This window comes from Marmota monax, unplaced genomic scaffold (genome assembly GCF_021218885.2).
Source record: "Marmota monax isolate L192 unplaced genomic scaffold, Marmota_monax_Labrador192_F-V1.1 WCK01_AAM20220418_F8-fsc00182, whole genome shotgun sequence".
Classification (NCBI taxonomy): domain Eukaryota; kingdom Metazoa; phylum Chordata; class Mammalia; order Rodentia; family Sciuridae; genus Marmota; species Marmota monax.
In genome coordinates this window covers 1,949,295-1,959,261 of record NW_026693043.1, presented here as the reverse complement: position 1 = coordinate 1,959,261, position 9,967 = coordinate 1,949,295, and the positions used below count along the sequence as shown (strand labels likewise).

General features: G+C 34.9%; 1 pseudogene; it reads right to left on the bottom strand.

Moving 5' to 3' along the window:
* Positions 1-1,595: 1,595 nt before the first annotated feature.
* LOC124098913 (S-phase kinase-associated protein 1-like) lies at positions 1,596-2,066 on the bottom strand (annotated as a pseudogene).
* Between the last annotated feature and the right edge of the window lie 7,901 nt (positions 2,067-9,967).

Here is a 9,967-nt window from a genome sequence, read left to right as displayed (position 1 = left end):
TTGTTCTATTTGGGACTTCAACTGATTGGACGAGGCCCAACCACATTAGGGACAGTAATCTGCTTTACTCAGTCTACTGATTCAAATGTTAATCTTATTCAGAAACACCCTCATAGACAAATTCAGAATAAAATTTGACCAAATGTGTCAGCACCTCATAGCCCAGTCGACACATAAAAAGAACCATCACAGCTTAACTTCTTATATTTGTACAAAAAGCCAAGAATTTTCAGACATTTGGAGGAAAACCTATCCATGAATGAAAAAGATTAGCAGATAGAGAATTAATTTCTAGAGAGAGATGATTTTAGGAGCAGATGAAACCTAAAATGCAGGTACACAAAGAATGTATGGTGTTATTGTATACATAAAACAAAAAAGAGGATACAATAGTAAAGGAATAGTCCAAGATCAATTAAAAGCTCTCTGAATTTTTAAAAAATATATTTGCTAGAATATCAACTTCAACAAGAAGTTGGTATGTAAAGTTCAGAAAAAAATCCCAGAATATCGATCCCAAAAGATAAAGTGAAAAGAATTTTAGAAGAATAAATTTCAGGCCAAGTGCTGTGGCACACGCCTGTAATTCCAGCGGCTCTGGAGACTGAGGCAGGAGGATCATGAGTTCAAAGCCAGTCTCAGCACTTTATCGAGGCCCTGAGCAACTCAGCAAGATCCTGTCTCTAAATAAGGTACAAAAGGGACTGAGGATGTTATTCAGTGGTTGATTGCCCCAGGGTTCAACACCTGGTACCAAAGAGAGAGAGAGAGAGAGAGAGAGAGAGAGAGAGAGAGAGAGAGAATAAATTTCAGATGTACAAAAGCAGTCTTTCCACCAAAGAAAGTAGAAAGGAGGAAATTAATGAATAAATAATAAATTTTTCTAAACCCAGATTAGTAGTTTTTAATTGAGAAATCGACTTTAAATTCCACCACATGATATTTAAAACAGTATGTAATTTCAAAATACTGAGAAAAAGAAAAAAAAATAAAATCCTTCTAGAGATAGAAGTAGGTCATTTCAATAAGAATGAGAATTTAACCCTAATGCAATGATGTCAGAAGACTAGAACAACCTTTTTAAATTATAATTAAACAATTTTAACATACAATTCTATTTCAATCAAATTTTCATAATATTAATAACTAACATAAATACTTTTATAGTAAAAAAATCACATAATATGGATGAAGCTAAAATACTTCTACTTGTTTATTTATTTATTTATTTATTTAATTTGCCAATTTCTACAGAGAACCCACAGTTCATTTTTTTTTAAATTTAGTTGTAGAAGGAAACAATACCTTTATTTTATTTTTATGTGGTTCTTAGGATCAAACCCAGTGCCTCCCACATGCAAGGTGAGCACTCCACCACTGAGTTACCACTCCAGCCCCACAGATCAGTTTTATTCAGAATAAAGAAAAAAGAAATGTTCTCTCATACTAGAAGAAATTCAGCCACAGGTTAGGAGTCTGTACTCAACTACGCATGCAATAAGGACAATATTATGCCAACACAATTGATTTGTCTACAATTTGTCTAATATTAACAATTGTAAACAGAGCTGTGCAACTAGTATTTGGAACAATCCTTATAGTGTTATGGGGGCTTCCTCCTCTTCAGTAAAGTCGTTTTGATATTGAATGCTTTGCAAATCTCCTCAGGAGTTTTCCCCTTGATCATATTGGCGACAGTCTTGTGTGTAACATCAAGCAAACCTTTGATGTCTAAGTAGTTTGCAGCCAGAATAAGTTCAAAAAGTGTTCCTTGGTCAACTTTCAGGAATTCTTGATCCCAAACAGGGATATCTTCTGTTTGCTTTTCTTTGTTCTCATCATCCTCAGGAAGAGGGGCGTCATCCTTGTGGTGTGTGCACCACTGAATGACCTTTTTAAATATTGCTGTATTAACATTTGCTACAGGAACTGGGTCATCATCTGCTTCATCATCCATTCCCAAATCATCCAACATGGTCTTGATTGTCAACAGATTTTGTTTGGCAATTTCTATATCAACTTCAAATATCTCCCACATCAGAATTCTGCAATTTAATTGAAGGCATAGAATTTGGTCTCAAGAAGCTGGAAGGCCAGAGGCTGACAGGAGCAGGGTAGTGTCCATACAAGGTAAGAAAAAAGTGCAGGACAAGGCCACTCCAGTGGCACCACATAGCCTTGGCCTTTATACAAGCGGGCGCAGGTGCTGAGGACCCCAGAGCATCTGGTATCATGCCTAAAATACTTCTTGTCCATTAGATTCAATCAGACATCTACCTCTCTCAAAACAAAAACATAAATAATGAATTAATTTTGTCATGTGGTATGTATTTTAGGTTTTTTTATATAAACAAAAATAAGTAATGTTCTATTTTTAACATACCTAGAAATTTGTCTTTTCTTTTTTTTTTTTTTTAGAGAGAGAGAGAGAGAGAAAATTTGTTAATATTTATTTTTTTAGTTTTTTCGGTGGACACAACATCTCTATTTTTTTTTTGAGAGAGAGAGAGAAAATTTTTTTAATATTTATTTTTTTAATTTTCGGCGGACACAACATCTTTGTTTGTATGTGGTGCTGAGGATTGAACCGGGCCACACGCATGCCAGGTGAGTGTGCTACCGCTTGAGCCACATCCCCAGCCCCTTTATTTTTATTTTTATGTAGTGCTGAGGATCGAACCCAGAGCCCCACACATGCCAGGCAAGTGCGCTACCAGTTGAGCCACATCCCCAGCCCTGAAATTTTGTCTTTTCAACTTAAAAAATGTTATTTGTTTTCTTTCTATTCATATATACAAGAGTGTATAGCATTGTTTTTAACTGTTGTGTTGTATTCCCGAGTATAAATGGACTATGAGTTTTTCAGTCATTCAGTTATTAGTGGACAGTTGGACTGTTTCCAGTTTTTTTTTCTGTTATAAACACTGTTACAGTGAACATTTTCATACAAGTATCCTAGTTCCTGAGCATCTTATTTTCTACAAAACGTTCTGTGCTCTCTATTTTTTCTTTGACTACAGTGAATGTTCTCAATAACTCTCTTTTCCCATTTTAGTTTTCTGTGAATGTGGCAATTTTGTTATGTCACACAGGGTTCATGATCTTTTATTTCCTTCTGTGTTGTATTGAGTAAGATTAAGGGGCCTTCTGACAGGAATCTCTAAACTATCATTTCTGATTAATTTCTACATTGAGATATTTACTCAGTATTATGGAATTATGGTTTTCTATCTCATGGGACAAGGAAAGAACTAAATTCCCTAAGATGCTTTTCTTGACAAATGCTTCCAGGTAAAATCAAGCTGCTAAATCTTTACCTTGTGTGTTTGATAGCCCACATTAACAAAAATTCAAAGCTATCAGGGTAAATTAGCATTCTAGCCCTTAAGAAGGGGTCAGCATTTAGGTCCTAAAAATATATTCTTTTTAAATTTTTTTTGGTATTTGTAAATGGACAGCATGCCTTTATTTTATTTATTTGTTTTTACACAGTGCTAAGGTTTGAACTCAGTGCTTCACACATGCTAGGCAAGTGCTCTGCCACTGAGCTTCAGCCCCAGCCCTAAAAATCTATTCTTAATGATTCCAAAATATCCATAATCCTCCTTGCATTGCATCACTCTTTAGTGGTATGTAGAAATTTTGGTATATAGAAATTTTCTTTCTGTGTCTAGTGATTGGGCTTGAAAGAAAGTCACGAAGGATGCATTAACTGTTTCACCAACTATTTAAGGAAATGGCAAGAGTCATTAACATTTATTGGTGTCTTAGATGTAGTATGTAATTAGATGCACTGTGTAATTTAATCTTTAAGAACAAATATTAAAGGTGAATATTGTCTTCATTTTATACAAGATATAACTAAGCATGGAAATAAAAAGTAACTTTCTCCTAGCCTGATAAAATTTATAAGTGATGAGAATGACCTCAATATATCACATTATCTCATTTGATATCTCAAGCATTGTTAGAGACTACATTATGTCCTCTCAAAATTCACCCAATGACGTCTTAACCTCTAGTGAGACTGTGTTAGGATATAGAGGCTTTAAGGAGGTAATTAAAGTTAAATGAGGTCATAAGGCTGGGACCCTAATCTGATAGGACTGTTGTCCTTATCAGAAGAAGAAGAGATGCCAAAGCTTTCACTCTCTGTTTTTGTACTGAGGAAAGACCATATGAGGACACAGCAAGAAGACGACCTTTTGGAAGCCAGGCAAAAAGACCTCATCAGAAACCAAACCTACTGAAACCATCATCTTGTGTCTTTCATTTAATAATTACACAGACTTTCAACTGTTAGAGATACTTAGGGAAGAGCTGCTTTGGCTAACAGGATCAGACTTGCATTTTGAAAAACTCAAACCCTTTGTTGGATAATTATTTTGAAAGGAAAAATGGATGCAAAGAGAATAAGAAATTGTTCAAGTTAGAGATGATGGTAGCTTAGACTGGAGAGATTGTGGTAGAAATGGAGATGCGACAAACTCATATTTTGGGGATAACAGTTTAAAGGACTTAATGGTAGTAGGAATTGATAGGTAAGGTATAGGAGATAAGGGAGAGAAAGATATCAGGATTGCCTTAGGATTTTGTATTGTTTTATTTTGTATTATAGTATGACTGTGATACCATTCACCAAAATAGGGCAAAATGGAATAGATCAAGAAGCAGTGATCATGAATTTGGCTTTGTAATTGTTGAGTTTGAGATCTTTAAGACATGGATATAGAAATGTCAAATAACAGGCTATCTAGATGAAGATTAAAGCTTTAAGCATGGATGAAATAGTCTAGAAGGAGAGCCCCATGCTAAGCTTTGAAGAAGATTCAAGAATTGCCAGTCATTCAAAGAATAAATACTATTTAGCCAAACAAACTAATTTATGTCAAATTTTGCCTCTTGGCATCTATAGTGTGACTTCTGTTTGAGGGAAGTTATAAAGGACCCAGGGCATAGACAGTGGCTAGAAGAAACATTCTGTGAATGACAATAGAACACCATTCCTACACAGATTGGAAAACTATTCCTTGGGATAGGAGAAGGAGAGACAGAGGGTAGGCAAGGAGCCCAGGGGTGTATATTCCCAGAGACAGAGAAATAATTCTGAGTGCTTCTTTTTGGGTGAGTGTCCTAAGGAGTTGAGATGATCCCATGGGAAATTGGGAGGGTGAAAGGATAGAGAGCTTTATATCCTAAATGTCTATTTGGATCCTCAGAGTGGCAACAAAGTCTACAAGAGAAAATAATTTGATAGGGAACATGAAGAGTAGTATGAGGGACATCTTAAACTGACAGATGGCCAATGATCCCCAGGTGTATTAGCCCTTGGCAAGGATGTGCTTGCTTTCCCATTCACTGTCAATCATATGAATTATGGTTATCAAGGTAATATATGCCTCTGTTAGTACCACTACAATAAAATACCTGACATAGTTAATTTATAAATATAAAATATTTATTTTGGCTCACAATTTTAGAGGTTCCAGTCCAAGAGTGGGCAGACTCATTGCCTTGAGACTTGAGTGTGCCAGATAGCAATAGTAGGGAATGTGTGTTGGAAGAAGACACTTCTCTCATGGCCTAGAAGCAAAAAAGAAGAGGAAGTGGTCAGGACCTAAGGATCTCCCACTAGGCACCACCTTCTAAAGTTTCTATTACCTCCCAATAGCACCATCCTGGAGACTATGCCTTTAACACAAGGGGCTTTGGGGGATATTTAAAATCCTAACTTTAGTAGTGTTTTCACCAATTCCATGTAAATATTCAATATTAAAACAATAGAATAAAATATCACTATTTCACAGTCCCAAAATATATTTAAGTATTACAATTATTGTGTTGGACATTTTGTGCGTTACCTGCTTTTATTATACTGCCTTCTGATGCAACTGGCTAGAATGGACTCTTTTGCTTACAACTATGAATTCTGAATTATGTCCTAAGAATCAGAGAATTTTTCAGCTGATAGGATACTCAGAGCCTATTTCTACCAATATCTCAATAACCCACTCAGTCTCAATAACCCATTCTCCTCCCTCCCATTTGAATGGTTTTTACTCAAAAATTAAATTATCCTTGACTTTTTGACCTGTTTTATAAATAAAACATATAAAATTGTTAATTATTTGGAACTAATAGATTCAAGACAAAGACCAAAATTGATATTATATTTGCTCTTGACATAATATTGATAAAATATAAAATTTTCATCAGTATTTTTAAAATATTAAAATAGATATTATCTATTACTTAATTCTTTGTTCTAGATTGAATGATCCTTATATATTCTTCTCATTTTCATGATGAATCAAGTGCAGCCCAGCAATGTGAATGAATACTCTCTCTAGGATCCCATAGGTAACTAAAGGCAGAACTTAGATGAGAACCTGCCTCTAGGTAATAGTGCACTTTATCAGGCACTTAAGAGATATGCCACCTGTCTCTGAGTCATTACCATATGAATCATCCACTTGTTAAGTGTTTACTGTGTGCCTGGCACTGAATCAGGCACTTAGGATATACCAATGAATAAGATGCATAAGGTCCTGCCTTCATGCTAGTGGAAACAGACAGATAGCAAATGAAAAAAAAAAAAAAAAAACAGAGATGAAGATAATTTGGGGTGATGATGGACGATGAATTAAATAATCATATAAAAATCAAAATGTAGGGGCTGTACAGAAAGGTTGTTGCTACTTCAAAGTGGGCAGTCAAGGAAGGCCTCATTAAGGAAGAACTTTGAGCTGGGACCTGAGAGCCTGGCATTGCAAATAATTCAGGGACAGGGCACTCTAAAAAGTGATGAGTGAGGGCAAAGTCCCTATACTTGAGGCAAAGTGTGCATTGGAGGAACAGCAAGATGGCGATGGAAACACAGTACAAGATGGAACAGAGAGGGAAGCAGAAACTAGATAATATAAAACCTGTTAAGGAAGGAATCAGGATTATTTTCCTTGATTCATTGGAAACACAATAAAACCTTTGAGAAAGGGAACAACATAATCTGATTTACTTTTTTAAAAGATCATACTGGCTTTTGCCTAGAGAATGTATGTTACAAGGGACAAAAGCAACCTGATTTCTACTGTACATGGTTTTATTTGTTTATTTCTTTGATTGTTTATGTCAGGTTAATGTATAGACCTAATGGGAAAGACTAGAGAAAATGAGCTGAAGGCCAAGTTCATTTACCTTTTATAATACTTATAATAATGAGAGACTAATACAGGTTTAGAGGACAATAACACAACTAACAACTTTTGCTATACTAGGGAGATGCAAACTTATGACTACTGAATTATACATCAAAAATTCTATGTCATTCTGGGCACAGTGGCACAGGAGGATCGAAAGTTGAGGAATAGTCTCAGAAACTTAATGAGGCCTTAAACAAATTAGTGAAACCCTGTCTGAACATACAAAATAAAAAAGAACTGAGGATGTAGCTCAGTGGTAAAGTACCCCTGGGCTAAATCCCCAGTACCAGAAAAAGCTATGACATATAACCACACCATCACATTATGACAAACTTAAAATATTTGACTTTCTATATTGAAAGCCTCAGTGTAGTAACTTTTTTCTTCATATAAGTTTCTACCACATATATACATATTAATTTAATGATAGTTGAATGCTAAGATTGCTCAGCATAATAGATGACAGTGGCTCTGAATTAACTGAGATAATCTGCCAATTCAATAATATATTTTTCAGAAGTGCTTAACTATAGAAACTATAAAGACTCAGAATGGGTTCATTAAAGTGGAATGGGAAGTCAATGTTTGACAGCTCTCTTTGAGCCAATGAGAATGCAAAAGATGTCTTCAGTAGCATGCTCTACTGGTCTTGCCAAATAGGTTCAAGGCTAGATTGTGATAAAGTGCAATTGTTAAATAATTTTCTCTTCTGTGTTTTCCATAGAACTCAAATTTTATCCAAAATAAGATAAAATTATAGTGCTGGCCAAATGAAAGCAGAAAAGTTTAGTCTCACTTTGGCTAGAATCCTCTCCACCAGAGGAATTTAACAGTAAAATAAATAATTTCATGCTGAGCATATGTTTCATTCTTACCAGTAAGAATACTGGTGTCAGGTGATGAGCTAGTGTTCAGCATGAAATCTCAATTGATTGTCTCTCCAAACCTGTCAAGAAGATATTAACATGTAGAACCACAAGAATAGGACATTATACTCCATGAATGTATATATCAAAATACACTCTACTGTCATGTATGTCTAAAAAGAAGAAATAAAAAAATTAAATATATTTTTTCACTTTTGTACATGAGGAAATCAATCAAGATGAATAAATAATTTGTTTGGATTCATGAAGATATTTAGCTACAAAAATGGGTACAGAGTTGGCTTTTTCCACCCTTACTGCATTTTCTCCATTGTCATTTTGCAGTACCATTTGCCAGAAGTTATCCCCCCCTCTGTTAACTCCAAGTAGCATCAAAAGGAGATCACTTGACAAGGCCCACACTACATAAGGCAATGTTTTGAAAATAGGCCTTTTATTAAACTGCCAAAGTCCACAGTATTTTTCAACAGATCTCGGGTTTATCTGACAAAGTAATTTGCATCTTAGAAGGTGCAGAGTTGCATACAAACAAGTTCAAAGCCTGAGTGAACCTTTATAACTAATTCCCGGAAGCAAATGAATCTTTGTTTTCTTTCTTTGCACAACAACTTCAAAATTCTAGATGTCCTAGATCATCTGACTTGATTTTTTTTTTTTGTCCCCAGATAGAGTCGAAGGCAACAGAATCGTGCACTAAGGGGTTGCCAGTGCAATAAAACATATTTGGTCAGGCATCTTTCTGTCCTGATTCAAAAAATGAATTCCCAGATTTCTTTTACTTGAAGGTTGAGCATAATAAATTACTGAGTGGCTGTGAAGATTCCCAGCATTCTAAGCAATAATACTATACTAAGGATGAGGGTCCTCATTTTTTTGTTGCCTCCATTCTGCTCTCATACCCTAATAGTACTGCCAAGATCTTCGTGCATGTCCCCAAGGTCCTGGTGCTAAGGATAGAAATATTTGTTCAATGAAGGCATGAATCTTTTCTGAAGATTGGGAAGAACTGGGAACAAAATCCTTAGTATATCAAATACACACAGATACATACACCTATGTATCTGTGTGTATGCATATCATGATACCTTTTATCAGAAAAGAGAATATCACTAGATCACATGATAGAAATTAGTTAATTGTATAGTTTTCTCCAATTGTTTTTAAATTAATTTCCTTAGCACATTAAAAGGTGAATAAAATGCATATCCATTTTATCATATTACTAGGATCAAGAAAAAACATTTTGCTATCTGACCAACCATTGAACAAAAATTTAAACACAAACACAATTTGCCCAACAAACATCTACTAACATCCTACCAGACAATGCCAAAAGAAACATTTGATAGATTCAGGGCATGCCTAAGTCCTTGCCCTGACTGATTTCTGAAGCTGCTCAGTTCTGATCTCCCCATTCACACCCGATTTGTCCTGAAACTGAGTGACTAATGTTGATTCATTAAATAAATATTTGTCAGGTACTTACCAAGTATCAAGACCCTGGGATATATCTGATCTAGACAGATAAAGATCTTCATCAGAATTTGCATTCCAGTGTCCAAGGAAAATACTTTGAATGGTGTTGATTATCCTTTTAACAGAAGTAATTTGTGGAACACGGGAGTAGAATTAAATTACAAGAAAATAATTTTTAAACTGATTAAATTGTTAAGTAAAAAATACTTGGTAGTACTTTTCAGTAGATTTTTTACAAAATAATACATGAAAACAGAAAATAGGTATGTTTTTTTTTAAATCATGATTTATATAAGTATAAAAGAGTCTCCATTTGAAGCATAAACACCAGTTAACACAAGATTAGAAAGGGTACATACAGTTGATTACTTCTTCCCTTACACAGACATTCATTCCTTAAATTTG